General features: G+C 38.1%; 1 protein-coding gene across 2 annotated transcripts in view; it reads right to left on the bottom strand.

Annotated features, from left to right (window-relative positions):
* NLK (nemo like kinase) overlaps nucleotides 1-15,934 on the bottom strand; it is a 137,068-nt gene that overhangs the window by 37,333 nt on the left and 83,801 nt on the right. The gene's annotated exons all lie outside the window — the stretch shown is intronic.

Raw genomic sequence — 15,934 nt, 5'->3', positions numbered from 1 at the left:
GCGGAGAAAATGAAGGCATGTTTAGGATTAAACACAGTTTTGTACAATGTTCTTTGATGCCATAAAGGATTATGGGAAGAAAACTAGGGAACTAATGTAGATAGTCTGGTAATCAACTGTCCCTCAATGGTAGGCCTCCCCTGACCTCTTGCTCCAATTAAAACAAATCTGTATTATGATCAATATTTGTTTAACCTATCTTTATGATGCTGCATCTATTTTAGAAAGTAATTTAAGAATGCATGATAATCAGTCTTATGCCAGAAAGCCCGACTACTCCAACTGTCAAAGGTAATTCCACAGAAGCAGCTACATAATCACCACAGAAACAAATGCTGACATTAAATTCTGACCTTCAATTATGAGAAAGATGATTGAGTCTGTCTCTGTTTTTAGGAAGTCATGATTACTCAGGCAGTCTCAAAGGCTGCAGGACTGGTGCCAACCATTGTTTAACCATTATCATTAGCATCAATAAATACTGACTGGGTACCAAGGGGTGTAGAGAGCATGCTAACTCAATGACAAAACAGAGAAAAAAGATGAATGAATGCAAAGCAACAATCAAGAGATTAGAAAAAGCGTAAGACTGACAAGTAAAAATCAGGTAGAGAAAGTAAGAAGGAAGCAAAAAGATTTTAATGTACATGGCCACAGAAACTTGTTTAAAAAACTGCTATTTAGTTTTCTATGTGTCAGACCTCCAGCTTAATTTGTCTCATCTATTCATAACTACTCTAAGTCCTATTAACATTCCCATTATACAAATAAGCAAAGAGGTTTAGGTTTAGAGAGGTGAAGAAACTAGCCAGAAGTCATAGCTTGTACACAGGAGAGCTGGCGCTAAACCCCAGCTTTTGTTCTTAACCTGTGCTTTGTCTTTCAATAGATGAAACATCAAAAAAGATGAACAAAATAATTCTACTCGAGAAGAGAGCAGATTTTTAGAATGAGGAGTTAAAACAGATTTAGGTAGTGGGAAGCAGTGTGGTGTAGGCTTTGGAATTAAAGACCAGGTTAGAATCTCGACTTGGTCACTTACTGGCTTGGTAACATCAGATAAATTAAATAACCCCTCCTGAGTTTGTTTTTACATTTATAAAAGAAACACAACGACATCTACTACACTGCTGGGTTATTGCTGGGTCCAGATGCTGTATGTGAATCACATATAAATGTCTGACACATAGCTGCTGCTACCATCATCACTGTTATGGGAAGAACATGTAACTTTATTCTTATCTCCTCCTAACACTTCCCTCTCCCTACCCAAGGGAAAGCCAAAAGAATCTAAGTTAAAAAACAAATAAACAAAACAGGCAACCAATTAAAAAAGTTTCTTTAAGGTACCGATCTTAAGAAGATCAGAATCTTAAAAGGATATCACTGCTGAAAAGGAAAATTATATTCACTTCTTATTAACAAGTCTCATGCAGTTTTCTTGGCATACTGCGTACTACTTTTGAGAGAGGGTTGATTCTGGAAGGACTGGAAACTCAAGGGAGCAATTCAAAGTGTTAATCGCTGGGAGACCTCCACCCATGGGACTCCTGGTTTTGGTAAAGAACTTCTAGTCACCCGGAGTTTCTCAGACTTGACCTCAGGGTGGCAAAAATTAACTATTAGATCGGCATCCCCTTACTGGTTAGTATACCACATATCCAGAACAACACACACAAAACAAAACTCTGCTGGGCTCATGCATATCATATTTCCTTTGGAAAAACGCCACTTCAACCTAATCCTATTATCTACCATCTGGATTCTCTTGCCACCTCTGAGTGATATATCAATAAGAGGAAAACTGTCAATTAAAGATGTAATTATTAAACCCACACCAACAATTCAGTGCACTTAACTTTTAATAATGGCATTATATATTATACACAGAGCAAACCAATGTATTAATAAGTAGTACATAAACTGTACTCTGGTTAAAATACAGATTCGTGCTAGTGTGCCACAGGTTTATTAAGTTCCCTGAAGTATTGCTCTCAAATAAATTGAGTTGGTAGCAGGGGACTCAGCTGGTCTATGAAGTGGCTAAAAGCCCCATTGCTTCCCTATATCCTCCAATTAAGGCAGGTCTGATAAATTTAGTGACTTCTGAAACCTCTGGGTCTCTATGTGACACATGTCTCCCTGGTGTCTACCAACTTTAAAAAATAGAAATAAAGTCAGAACAGTGGAATAGGACAAAAAGACAAAATAAACAGCCCTATGAGCATCCCCAAATCCTCACACCTGGATTAAATATTTCAAAAGGCTAATAATCAGAAGGTTAACCAGAAGGTTAAGCAGTTCCAGAGAATGATAATGGGGTTATGAGGCTTTTCAGGGGCTCAAATGAGGTATGGCTTTGTTGTTATTATTACCCTCTAATAGCTGGGAAGCCTGGCAGGATTTCATTTCCCACCAGCTGGGAAGTTTTAGAGGTATATTTATTTTGTAATAGAGGTGAAAAGACTAGATTCTAGTTTTAGTGTTTTTTTTATTTTTTGGCGTCACCTGAAACACAGGTGTTTCAAAGAGCTGGTGTAAATAAGTTGTTCCCACTATAGCAACTCTCTTCAAAGCAGAGGGAAAAAAATTCCAACTGTGAGTTGGAACTTGAAACTGTTCTTTTAAAACAACCTCAGGATATGCACATACACTACTGCTGCTAAGTCGTTTGAGATGTGTCCAACGCTTTGTGACCCTATGGACTGTAGCCCACCAGGCTCCTCTGTCCATGGAATTTCCCAAGAAAGAATACTGGAGTGGGTTGCCATTTCCTCCTCAAGGGGATCTTCCCCACCCAGGAACTAAACCCACAGCTCCTGCATTGCAGGTGGATTTTTTACCACTGAAACATGAGGCCCTAAAATACGTTAAGGCCAAAGTAATCTTTATGTAGCCATGAAGGGACTACTATTAGGAGATGTGACTACTACTTTAGGGCATAACAAGGGAGTAGTCTTTGTGCAGAGTCTTAGCCACTGGACCACCAGGGAAGTCCAAAGGTTAGTGGCTGTGGGATGATAGGTTGAAGGAGGAAATAATGTCTTTCTAATTAATAAGAAGAGTTTGGTTAAGGTAATGGAAAAAGTAGTAAGAAAGCTATAATGGGGATGCAGTCTGGATGGAAGGCTTGGAGGTGCCGGCGAGATATATACAGAATATATTTTCAGGTTAAGAGGAGATCAAGTAAGAGAATATGAAGTACTGAGGTTGACAACCCATTCCTCATTAACAGTTCACATCTTATTTAAAAAAACAACTCTCTATAAATGGGCTAGGTAGTTACTGATCAGCCATTACAAAAGTCCATTTGTGACGAGGACTTGCTAATACTATCTGTTCATAGCTGGCTTGGTGCACTTTGCATCACAAAGTCCACAGGAGTTTCTATTGTCTTCCAGCTTCTCTAAGTTCTACTTCATCTATAAGGCCTTTCCTTACTATATTTTTGCACTTGTTAAGTACTGTTCTATCTATCCCAATTTATTCCTCAAAATAACTCTATGGGGAGGGTGTTGCTCATTTGCTCAGTCATGTCCAACTCTTTGCAACCTCATGGATTGCAGCACGCCAGGCTTCCCTATCCTTCTGTATCTCCCGGAGCTTGCTCAAACTCATGTCAATTGAGTCAAGTGATGCCATCCAACCATCTCATCCTCTGTCATCCTCTTCTCCTCCTGCCTTCAATCTTTCCCGGCATCAGGGTCTTTTCCAATGAACTGGCTCTTCGCATCAGGTGGCCAAAGTATTGGAGCTTCAGCTTCAGTATCAGTCCTTCTAATGAATATTCAGTATTGATTTCCTTTAGGATTGACTGGTTTGATCTTGCAGTCCAAGGGACTCTTAGAGTCTTCTCCAATACCGTAGCTCAAAAGCATCAATTCTTCAGCACTCAGCCTTCTTTATGGCACTACTAAATATTTTCATTTTATTAACCAGGAAATTGTGGCACAGAGAGATTAAGTAACTTGTCCAAGAAAACACAAGTAAAAGGCAAAGCTGGGATTCAAATCTAGGCTGTCTGGTTCCATGCTCTTTGACACTATGATAGATTTTCCATTACCTCAAGCTAGCAAGAATGCTGACAAGGTTGGTCCTGGACTGATCAGAAGATTTTGAAATAAATAGAAGATAGGGAGCTTGTTCCCATTTCATGACACGACAGCCACTGAACTCAAGAATGCTCTTGTCAGGCAGCAGAACTAACGGATGATGAGAGCATGGTAAGCAGAAGGAGCAGAGAATGGGACTGATTTTAGATTGCCGTTATTTAGGCTCTAACCAAGAACAGATATTGGAGAAGCCACCAAGGCTTTGAAGGAGAAGTAAGGGAGATACTTGCTTGTCAATTTCCTAATAATCCTGCAATGATGGTCAATTTCCCATATTCCCATGTTTGAGCCTGCCAATCAGTCTATGACTTAGACTGTTTTCACCTCTCAGACAAAAGAGAATAAAGGTAAGACTAAATTGATTACCCAGCTCCTAGAGTCAGTTAGAACCAGGGGAGTTTATAAACTATTACAAATAAATGACTGCTATAGATAAAGGTTATGCAAATGTCATAAGAAAGCACTACTATATAAGCACTTTCATAATAGAGAGTTAATAATTCTGGACAGCTCAAGGTGTGCATACATGTGAAAATCTGTGATGTGGTTTTATGTTAAAAACTACCCTGTCAGGTTCAAAAACTCTCACCGTCTAAAGTTCAGAACTATAGTGGGTTGACCTGCCTGCTTAACTGAAGTCTGAGAACACATTTAATGTTCTATTTGCAATGAGCAACTGAGGTTGTGTGAGAAACTATTAATGATGTGTTAAAAGCTTTCCGAAAGCAAACTAAGGGTATTTAGCTGGTTTAGCTGAGTTGGGAAAAGAAAATGGAGAACACAAATTATTTCCTCCAGAATGCATATAGACAGAAAGCTTTGAAAACACAATTTTAATTCCTGACTTCAGATATTAAAACATGGGCAATTCTTTCTTCCACTTCATACTGGACAAAGACCAACACTAAACCAGATTATATAAAAGAACTCTTGCAATATTAAATATCGAGTAGGAGACATGTTGGCCAATAATTTAACACCCATTTAAAAAAGAAAGTCTTCCATCTTCATGCAATATAAGTGAGAACAAATATGAAGATCAGGTGACTTTTCCAAAAGGACACAGTGAATTTTTGGTTTAACAAACTATAGTATATAGATACCCAAGTTTGGTTCCTGAAGCCACAGATTCTCTTCTATGCAAAGTCCAAGAATGACAGTTAAAACATGCTTAAACTCATGTTAAGCACTAATTCTAAAATCCTGCCATTCCTGTTGGAAGGAAAATCTTATAACCATAAATACGCGAGACTTAATAGGTATCATTTTCCTCACATTTTTTTCTTTCGAAATCAGGTCCACAGAGGGAAATTTCAATTGAGATCTCAGATATGTAATGGCCTCGGAAATAAAAATGAGGGGTATTACATAGCATGAATAAGGAAAAATCTGGTTTTTGGATACTGTTGATTTCAAACAATGTTTTCTATGTGAAAGAAAAACAGCAACGCATCACAGAGAAAATTGCTTTCTCGTAACAAATGGTCAGCTCTAAATCTCATCATCTTTTTTACAACAAAAAGCATGGGCGCCTTTGCAACTAGAAAAAAACTGGTGTGTGCTTCAATTAGAATCACTGACCTTTTCTGAAGCATGCCTGTGCTTCTCTATAGAAATCAATGGAATAAAAGGTCATGGTGTTAAAATGCTTGAATATAACAATCTCCTTCCAAGGCTAACGCAAATTCTTCTTCTTTTTAAGTTAATTAATTTGTTGTATAGAATGTCAAAAATCAAAAAAATTAAAACCACCTTTAATTCGCAATTTTAAATTGACTAAAAAAAACAGTCAATTCTACCATATGAAAAAAGAAAAAAACAAAAACAGAAAACTGGAAAGCTGTCATTCTACATCCTGTCATGGCCCAGAAGATTCTGTTTGCTGAGTCCTTGTCACTAAAGCTATAACCACATATGCAATGACAGAAAAAGCATCCTAGAATATGTGATATTTCAAACCTCAGTCTTTTCTTTTCAAAGTGCCCTACAGAAGGCAAAGGCAAGTTTCTTTATCTGTCAAATGTTGGTAATAGAGTCTGGGATTACTAATCTTTTGTCATCACAGCCTCCCCAAAGCAAATAAATGCAGAGATACACAAACCCAGATATTAAGAGCCAAGGAATAGAAGCAGAATTAATGACCAAAATAGTCACTACTTTTTCAGGACATAATATATATATTTGAGAGAAGAGTCTCTCCCCAAGATGAGAAACATTTTACTTCTCCAATTTTTTAAAATTAATGAACAGAAGGGGCAAATTCTTCAATCCCCACTTAATCCCTTCAGAGGGTAAAGATGCACATATCAGTCATATCAACTGCCTCATGCTTCTTACTGTCAATGGGTCCTCAAATTAGACCTATCCACCCTTTCTCAGGGCTTCCCTGGTGGCTCAGACGGTAAAGAATCCACCCGCAATGCAGGAGACCTGGCTTCAATCCCTGGGTTGAGAATATCCTCTGGAAGAGGGCATGGCAATCCACTCCAGTATTCTTGCCTGGAGAATCCCCATGGGCAGAGAAGCCTGGTGGGCTGAATCCACGGGTCGCAAAGAGTCGAACACGACTGAGCAACTAAGCACACACACCCTTTCGTAACGGGTCTGAAAAACTTACTTCTATGTCCAGATGATCTGGTTTCAAATGTCCTTCACCCAAGAGAATTTGAGAGCAACTTACTCCAGTCTGATCTATTGTAAAGCTCCAAGACTGATGTCATCAAAACCTGAGAGTACATTGCTATCAGCAGTACAAACCACCACAAACAGCATTCTGAAGGGAGGACAAGCCTCTCAATATGCCAAGCTACAGATGCTTCCGTAGTACACCTGCCCAGTGCTACCCATCAAAGTGAAATTCATTTTTGGTTAAAATTTTAAAAGGCAAAGTTATTAAAAGAATAGGGCAGAGAGGATTCAAAATATACAAAGAACAAAAATCTAGAATAATCTGAGAGAGGTGTATCAGAAGTCTGTTTCTGAGTATTTTCTATGGCAACTGGGAAGAGACGAAAGTTAAAACAATGGTCCATTTAAAGGGATCTGCCTCCTCTGTCAAACTATAGGATCTGCTATGTATCAAATTATATTTTAATGAAGTTGGGGAAAAAAGATATGAGTACCTTATGCACTGTTCACAGTACCTACTTTCTAACATTTATGGAAAAAATACTTTATCATGCAATTAGATGTACCACCTTTAGCACTGTTCCATACTGCTATTTAATTAGAACAGCTATACAAAAGGGGTTATATGGACCCACAAATAGAATCCAGAAACCACCTAAAATTTTGTGAAAAAATATGGAAAATATATCCATCCTGAAGTGAAGTGAAAGTTGCTCAGTCATGTCCGACTCTTCGTGACCCCATGGACTATACAGTCCATGGAATTCTCTAGGCCAGAATACTGGAGTGGGTAGCTGTTCCTTTCTCCAGAGGATCTTCCCAACCCAGGGATTGAACCCAGGTCTCCCACATTGCAAGCAGACTTTTTAACAGCTGAGCTATCAGGAAAGCCCCATATCTATCCTACTAATATGCAATTGATCTCATATGAATTGATGTAGGAATATGTTTTACTCTATGAAAATTTTAAGTTCCAGGTAAGTCCTCCAAACTCTTCTTTTGTGGGAGAGGGAAGGAGGGCAGGGAAGTTTTCATACATAAGAAAATGTGGTTAATATCTCTACTGTAAACTTGATTACTCTGGTATTATAATTATTTCACAATTGTCAATTATCTCTTTTGAACCATGAACTCCTTAAGGGTAACAGCAATGGCCATTATACTTGACACTACCTGCTGGTACCTCTTTCCTGAGGGTAAAGTTCTAAAGTTAAGGCATAAAATGAACACCACGTATCACAAAAAAAAAGTCACCTGGGAAGATACCATGTTGGAGACCAACATATCACACTCTCATTAGATTCAACAGTATTGTATTCTCTGGCATTGGAACAGAGTGCTGTTTTCTTTGACTGAATCCCATATGAAACAGAGAGCTTGTGTTAAGGGGTCATGCCACATAAAAGTCCCTCTCTTAACACCAGTATCACACTCAGTTTGGTGAAATGCTTTCACTGTGGGAAGCCTATGGGAGCTGAAACAAACTGTGGGTACAGTACCATCTTGATTGCTGTCTCATACTCATTCTGGAAAAGAAGGTAAATGAATGGAATTGGGCACAAACTAAATTCTCTTTTAACCATGTTAAATTCAAAAAACCGTGTTGCATATGTTTCAGTTTAAACGCAGGACTGTCACTCCACCATAAGTTCAAAAACTCACTGTTCAGAGAATGAATGATGCAGAGATTTTGGGTGATTAGCTCAAGGCAGAGTCAGAGGAAAATATCTTTAAACTTCTCACACCTGACTTTGAATTCTGCTTTTTCCACTGCTGATGTGTCAGTATGAAAATAACACTGGAATTTTAGACCTAAAAAATATATTCTCATTTTCTAAAGTTTAACAGCAAATGAATTAGGTGTTGACATTTTTAAGATTTAGTTAATTTGGCCATCAAAAAACATTTATAATGGATTTATATGAAGGGCATCAACATGATTTGGGTAACACAGTCTCCATTTAAAGAGCTGGTAAGTGGAGGAGTAAGCTGCCTTTTCTCCTACCTTTTCTAGACTATGGTTGGTCCCACTGCTATGCTCAAAAACCTCTTAATTCAGTGGTATTAAGCACATTCACAATATTATGCAACTATCACCACTTCTGATTCTAGAACTTTCTCAACACCCCAACAGAAACTCTCTGTTAAGTTTATAGAATACACTTCTGATTCCATCATTCCTCACCACAAAAATCCTTCACTGGATTCTAAAATGCCTACTGAATAAAGATGAATTTCCTTAGTTCAACATTCAAGGCCCTTCATGACTTGGCTCCAACTAGCTTAATTTCTCACTATTCACACAATCTAAACTCTAGTCATTCCCTAGAAGATGCTAATACTTACTTATTTACTCCATCCATTTGGAATATCCATCCTCCTCAATGTTACCGATCCAAATCCTTCTCATCCTTCAATACTCAACTAAACTGTCTTTTCCTACATGAAATCTTCTTACGGTTTTTTCTGTGTGAGGCAATCTCTGCTTTTAAATCTTCTGACACATCTACCATACATAATAGTTATTTCTTTAGTTCTTATCTCATCCCACTGACTCGAGGGAGAACATTTTTCTTGAGGGAAAACATTAAGAGGCAGTAGTGGGTTAAGAGCATTCTTGACCCACCAGACCAGTCAACATGGATTCAAACCCCAGCTCTATCATTTTTAAGTGACCTTGATCAAGTTACCTACCTCTCTGAGCTATTGTTTCTTCATCTTTAAAATGGAGGTAAGAGTGAAGTATCGAGAATAATTCCTGACACACTAAATTTTAAAAAATTAAACAATTCATCAATTCATCTCTATAACCTCCACAGGGATTAGTATTAATACAATGGTAAACATATAACAGTGCTAAATGTTTGGCCACATGAATAAATAAAGCTAAGGAGATACTGACTAAGGTGGTTAAAGTTAAGAATTTTGCTGTTCTTGGATTGCTCTACCAACTTTTCCTGTTTTGCCTTTCTAAATGTCTGTTTGAGGCTTCAGTGCTAACGAGCCAGAACTGGTGATGGTGGGTAAATGAAAGTTTTTGTTTAAAAACATTAAATGCTTTTCAAGTAATCAGCTTGGAAACTAAAACGGGAAAGAGTGAAAATCAGATCCTCAATGCTCTCAGGATATGTAGATTTTTTTCTATCACTGTACTTTCCAATCTATATTATTTATATGATTGTATCATCCACTAGATTACAAACCTGTTAAGTCAGACACTATCTTATTCAACAAATATCTATTTAGCACCTACTATATTGTTAGGTACTGTTCTAAGTGCTGGGAACACAACAGTGAGCAAAACAGAAAAAATTCCTGGTTCTAGGAACATAGTTGATGCTTATGTTCATGGAATAAATGAAGAGGAAATTCTGACAACATGGAAATCTTCAAAATTTTTAAGATGTAGATTTCCAGTCCTCGCTGGTACTTTTGCTGCAGAAAGAGTGCCCTTATATCTGCATTTACACATTTTATTTTGCTTGTTTCTTAGCTTTTCACTGGCTCCTAAGGTTCCCTGAGGGTTATAGAGCTGTTTCATAGCACTAGGGAATTACATATTGTGTATATTAAATGGAGGTTCGTGACATTGTACAGGAGACAGGGACCAAGACCATCCCCATGGAAAAGAAATGCAAAAGAGCGAAATGGCTGTCTGAGGAGGCCTTACAAATAGCTGTAAAAAGAAGAGAGGCGAAAAGCAAAGGAGAAAAGGAAAGATATAAGCATCTGAATGCAGAGTTCCAAAGAATAGCAAGGAGAGATAAGAAAGCCTTCCTCAGTGATCAATGCAAAGAAATAGAGGAAAACAACAGAATAGGAAAAACAAGAGACCTCTTCAAGAAAATTAGAGATTCCAAGGGAACTTTTCATGCAAAGATGGGCTCGATAAAGGACAGAAATGGTATGGACCTAACAGAAGCAGAAGATATTAAGAAGAGGTGGCAGGAATACACAGAAGAACTGTACAAAAAAGATCTTCACGACCAAGATAGTCACGATAATGTGATCACTGACCTAGAGCCAGACATCTTGGAATGTGAAGTCAAGTGGGCCTTAGAAAGCATCACTACGAACAAAGCTAGTGGTGGTGATGGAATTCCAGTTGAGCTATTTCAAGTCTTGAAAGATGATGCTGTGAAAGTGCTGCACTCAATATGCCAGCAGATTTGGAAAACTCAGCAGTGGCCACAGGACTGGAAGAGGTCAGTCTTCATTCCAATCCCAAAGAAAGGCAATGCCAAAGAATGCTCAAACTACCGCACAATTGCACTCATCTCACACGCTAGTAAAGTCATGCTCAAAATTCTCCAAGCCAGGCTTCAGCAGTATGTAAACCGTGAACTCCCAGATGTTCAAGCAGGTTTTAGAAAAGGCAGAGGCACCAGAGATCAAATTGCCAACATCCGCTGGATCATGGAGAAAGCAAGAGAGTTTCAGAAAAACATCTATTTCTGCTTCATTGACTATGCCAAAGCCTTTGACTGTGTGGATCACAATAAACTGTGGAACATTCTGAAAGAGATGGGAATCCCAGACCACCTGACCTGCCTCTTGAGAAACCTGTATGCAGGTCAGGAAGCAACAGTTAGAACCGGTCATGGAACAACAGACTGGTTCCAAATAGGAAAAGGAGTGCGTCAAGGTTGTATATTGTCACCTTGCTTATTTAACTTATATGCAGAGTACATCATGAGGAACGCTGGGCTGGAAGAAGCACAAGCTGGAATCAAGATTGCTGGGAGAAATATCAATAACCTCAGATATGCAGATGACACTACCCTTATGGCAGAAAGTGAAGAGGAACTCAAAAGCCTCTTGATGAAAGTGAAAGAGGAGAGTGAAAAGGTTGGCTTGAAGCTCAACATTCAGAAAACAAAGATCATGGCATCTGGTCCCATCACTTCATGGGAAATAGATGGAAAAACAGTGGAAACAGTGTCAGACTTTGTTTTTTTGGGCTCCAAAATCACTGCAGATGCTGATTGCAGCCATGAAATTAAAAGACGCTTGCTCCTTGGAAGGAAAGTTATGACCAACCTTGATAGTATATTAAAAAGCAGAGACATTACTTTGCCGACCAAGGTCCGTCTAGTCAAGGCAATGGTTTTTCCCGTGGTCATGTATGGATGTGAGAGTTGGACTGTGAAGAAAGCTGATCGCCGAAGAATCGATGCTTTTGAACTGTGGTGTTGGAGAAGACTCTTGAGAGTCCCTTATACTGCAAGGAGATCCAACCAGTCCATTCTAAAGGAGATCAATCCTGGATGTTCATTGGAGGGACTGATGCTAAAGCTGAAACTCCAATACTTTGGCCACCTCATGAGACGAGTTGACTCACTGGAAAAGACTCTGATGCTGGGAAAGGTTGGGGGCGGGAGGAGAAGGGGACGACGGAGAATGAGATGGCTGGATGGCATCACCGACTCTGTGGACATGAGTTTGAGTGTACTCCGGGAGTTGGTGATGGACAGGGAGGCCTGGCGTGCTGTGATTCATGGGGTCGCGGAGAGTCGGACACGACTGAGCGACTGAACTGAACTGAACTGAATACTATCAATTAAACTACTGCATCTGGGAGTAGTTTATTTGATAGTATTACGTTACTGCCTACCAAAGACTTTAATAGGCTGAAATGGATATGTAGGTTCCCTCGCTGCTTTTATGACAAGAAATTCCTGTTTAAACATTGCCTGCACAAGCCTATTATTCAAATAGGGACACTTCAGAAAGTAAAAGGAGAAACTTATTAATACCAGGACATCAGGTAAAATCCAGGAGTCCTGGCAAACTGCAGCACACTGTCATCCCGTTAGACTTCTTATTTCTACTGGTTTTAGGCTGTAATTGTTTCTAGCACAGAAGACTTATACCATGCATATTCTTCTCCATAAAATGTTAAGACTGTGTTTCAAGTTAAAAAATATAATTCTTCTTAATTATTAGAGAATATATTTTTTGGTGGATATATTAGATTTTAAAACTATGAAAACACAGAAGCTAAAAGATACAGAGGTCAGGGTAGAATTTATTGCTCTTTCCATACCTGATTCATCTGCTGAACTCTGTAGAAAGATTTGTAAACAGTTATAATCTAGATAATCTTTTTAAAAGGTGCATAAGGAGTTATTTAAAGATGCATGGTCTTTCAAAACCCAAGCTAAATTTTTGGTGGGCACTGATATAGTTGTTTTATTACAGTTTTAGTGAAAAACAGATGATTAACTGCATGATATACACGTTGACACTTACTGTACACTTGATTACATCAAAATGATATTATTTGATTAGTTTTAAAAAGATCCTCTGGTTTAAAATATTGCCTGCTGAAACTTACATATGCACTATAACATCCCAATTTTCTAGTCTTAGAAAAAAGTGTAATGATATGGTACTCTATGTTTAAGATTACTAAAGATTATTTCTTTCCCTTTATATACATATTTTTGACTCCATAAACAGGCTCTTTTATCGATGAAATATCAGACATCCATTTGATGCCTAGCAATACATGTATTTAGAACTTACCTAAAACAATAGAGCCTCCAAAATAGTTTCTTCAAAGCATAATTCTAAGATCACATATTTAAAATTCAAAATATTATCTATTCTAAAAGCCTTCAACTTAAAAAAAAAAAAAGCACCGTCTAAAACCGTGTTTAATGTATAGGCCACGATTCTGAGACACTACAGAGGGAACTGCTAGCACAGACGGATAATGTACTACATTGAAATCAAATAGGAACTTCAGATCCTATTAATTGTTCAATACTTCTGTGTTTTAGGCAGAAGTTTTCTTATTTTTCAGAGGGAAACTGAGGGAAATCTTTTTTTTTTTTTGCTTTGGCTATAACATATTTATTTGTATTAAAAGAACTGGACACAGAAAATGTTCTATTTAGGATATTAGAAAAATCAGACAGAGCACATATGCAACTAAGGCATTTCTTACGTTTCCATTTAGCAGCTAAACATTTCCATTTAGCTGTTCTAAAACACCTAATTTCAGTATTTTTGTACCCCAAGCTTCACCATGTCTTCTTTATTGAAAGTCTTTATAATCCTGTGGCAGCTATGGTTTAACTCTTTTTATGTTAACAGCATTTGTTTTTGTCCAAATGGCACAACCACCGAAAAGCACCTTTTTTTCTATCTATCATTCTACATATGCTAAAAATTACATAAAAGAATACTGAGGTGTAGGTTTGAAGGTTTTTCCATCTGTAGCCAGCTAGTAACTGTGAAAGCACAGGTGTCAATCTTTTAACCTAAAGGTAAATAAGTAAAACATTTAAGTAAATGGTGTACTAGAGGGTTCCACAAATATTTCATGACAAAGGCTTTTAATACAAACATTCACGAACAATTTGAGGAAAAGGCATTTCACGAAACATTCTGCTAGCTAATGAAACGGCTGAAATCAGCTACCAATAGCTGTTACATCACCTATGCCACCCATGGTTTTAAACCGTAATGGTGCTAAATTTTCTCTGCTCTGCAAGTATTTGAAATAATAATGAATCTAGGATCTCCCAAACTCAAATTATGAACAACAGTAATAAAAAGCATTGAGAATTTCTACCTTATAATAGTATACATTTTAAAGGAATAACAAACCCAAGTATAAAAAATTAATGCCTGATGTAAAGAATTCATGCTTGAACTATAAGACAAAACAGACAAGGATATAATGAATTAGCTACGTGTTCAGTGAAGAAAATCTACAAATACTTGATATTTATTAAAAATACCCATATTCACCAATTATCTTATATGAAAACATTCTTTCCCCACAGATGGCCTAAGTGCAATAAAGGGTTAACAGCAGCTCTGGGTTGCCCCAAATTTTTACACATTCCATAAGTCTTTAGGACTGGCCCTTGAGAAATAACCTTTGAACTCTTGCAATATCCTGCCTCATAAGAATGTCTTAGCATACCTGATGCTTTGGCCACACCAGATGGCTTATGCTAACAATGTGATTTATGGTGAACACCTGTTTTCATTCACCTGGGGCCCTGGGCCAGCTGTATTAGTTCAACCTCTGGGTGAGAAGGGAGGAGGGCTAAAGACTGAGTAGCTAAGGTCAGTCCTGAAGGCTCCCTGACCTCCAACAAAAACCCTGGACACCAAGGCTGAGGTGAGTTTCCCTGGTCAATAATGTTTTAGTCCTGCTGTCACACACTTTTGCTGGGAGAATTAAGCACTATCTGTGCAGTTTCACTAGGAAAGCACAACTGGAACTCTGTGTCTCATTTCTCTTTGACTCTGCCTCATGTAGCTTTCTCCTTTGCTGATTTTAATCTGTATCCTTTTGCAGTAATAAACTGTAACTGTGAGTAGAACAGGTTTCCTGGGTCCTTGAGTTCTTTCACCAATCATCAAACCTGAGAGTAATCTTGGGGACCCTTGACACACCTGTAAATCCAGTAAAATTCTTATTTAATAAAGAAAATTTCTTCATTTCTGAAGAGGCAGAAATGATTTTACACACTCACAGGAATGCCTTCTAATATATGGATTCCCTTCCCATCAACAGAAAGGAAATAAAGGTGGTGGCTCCTAGCCAAACGTAGAAAGTTACTTGTGCTGAATGAAACAAGTACTGCCCTGCTCCTATCAGCTTTCTTCTTTTCCTCAATCAGGAGCCATGTTATCGCCAGAAAGTCTAGCAAATGGAATCATTAATGCTCTTACATCAGTTGCTACTACTAACCTATAGCTGAGAAGAAAAACTTTCTCAATCCTTCCATCCTTAGGAATTTTATATAGTTGAAAAAAAAAAAAAGATTTCTTGCAGCATGTGGGACTGAACTGGTGTCCCCTGCATTGCAAGGTGGTTTCTTAACCAATGGACCACCAGAGAAACCCCTAATTGTTTATATATGTTTAAAGAAAAGGTGTGTCAGAACCATCTTGCTTGGCCCAAGATCTCATTTTTGAACACTAAGAGGTATACACTCTATCAGCCAGGAGCTGGTCAAAGGTCAGTCATTTCTTGAAAATGTGTAGGAGTAGGGTGCCCCAAGTTTCACTGAATTAACCCTTTACTGCACAGAGGGATGAGTTCCATAAAGGACTAGTAGGTTGAAGTATCACCAAGAATTACAGTATTCAAGAGCTCTCTTTAATTTTCACCTTACCCAAGTGGTTAAAAAAAAGAGAGCAGTATTATCTTCTTGACCGATTGGCAG

The sequence above is a fragment of the Moschus berezovskii genome, chromosome 20 (assembly GCF_049115385.1).
Source record: "Moschus berezovskii isolate FMDL1 chromosome 20, NW_MosBer_1.0, whole genome shotgun sequence".
Lineage (NCBI taxonomy): Eukaryota > Metazoa > Chordata > Mammalia > Artiodactyla > Moschidae > Moschus > Moschus berezovskii.
This window is presented reverse-complemented; position numbering and strand designations above follow the sequence as displayed.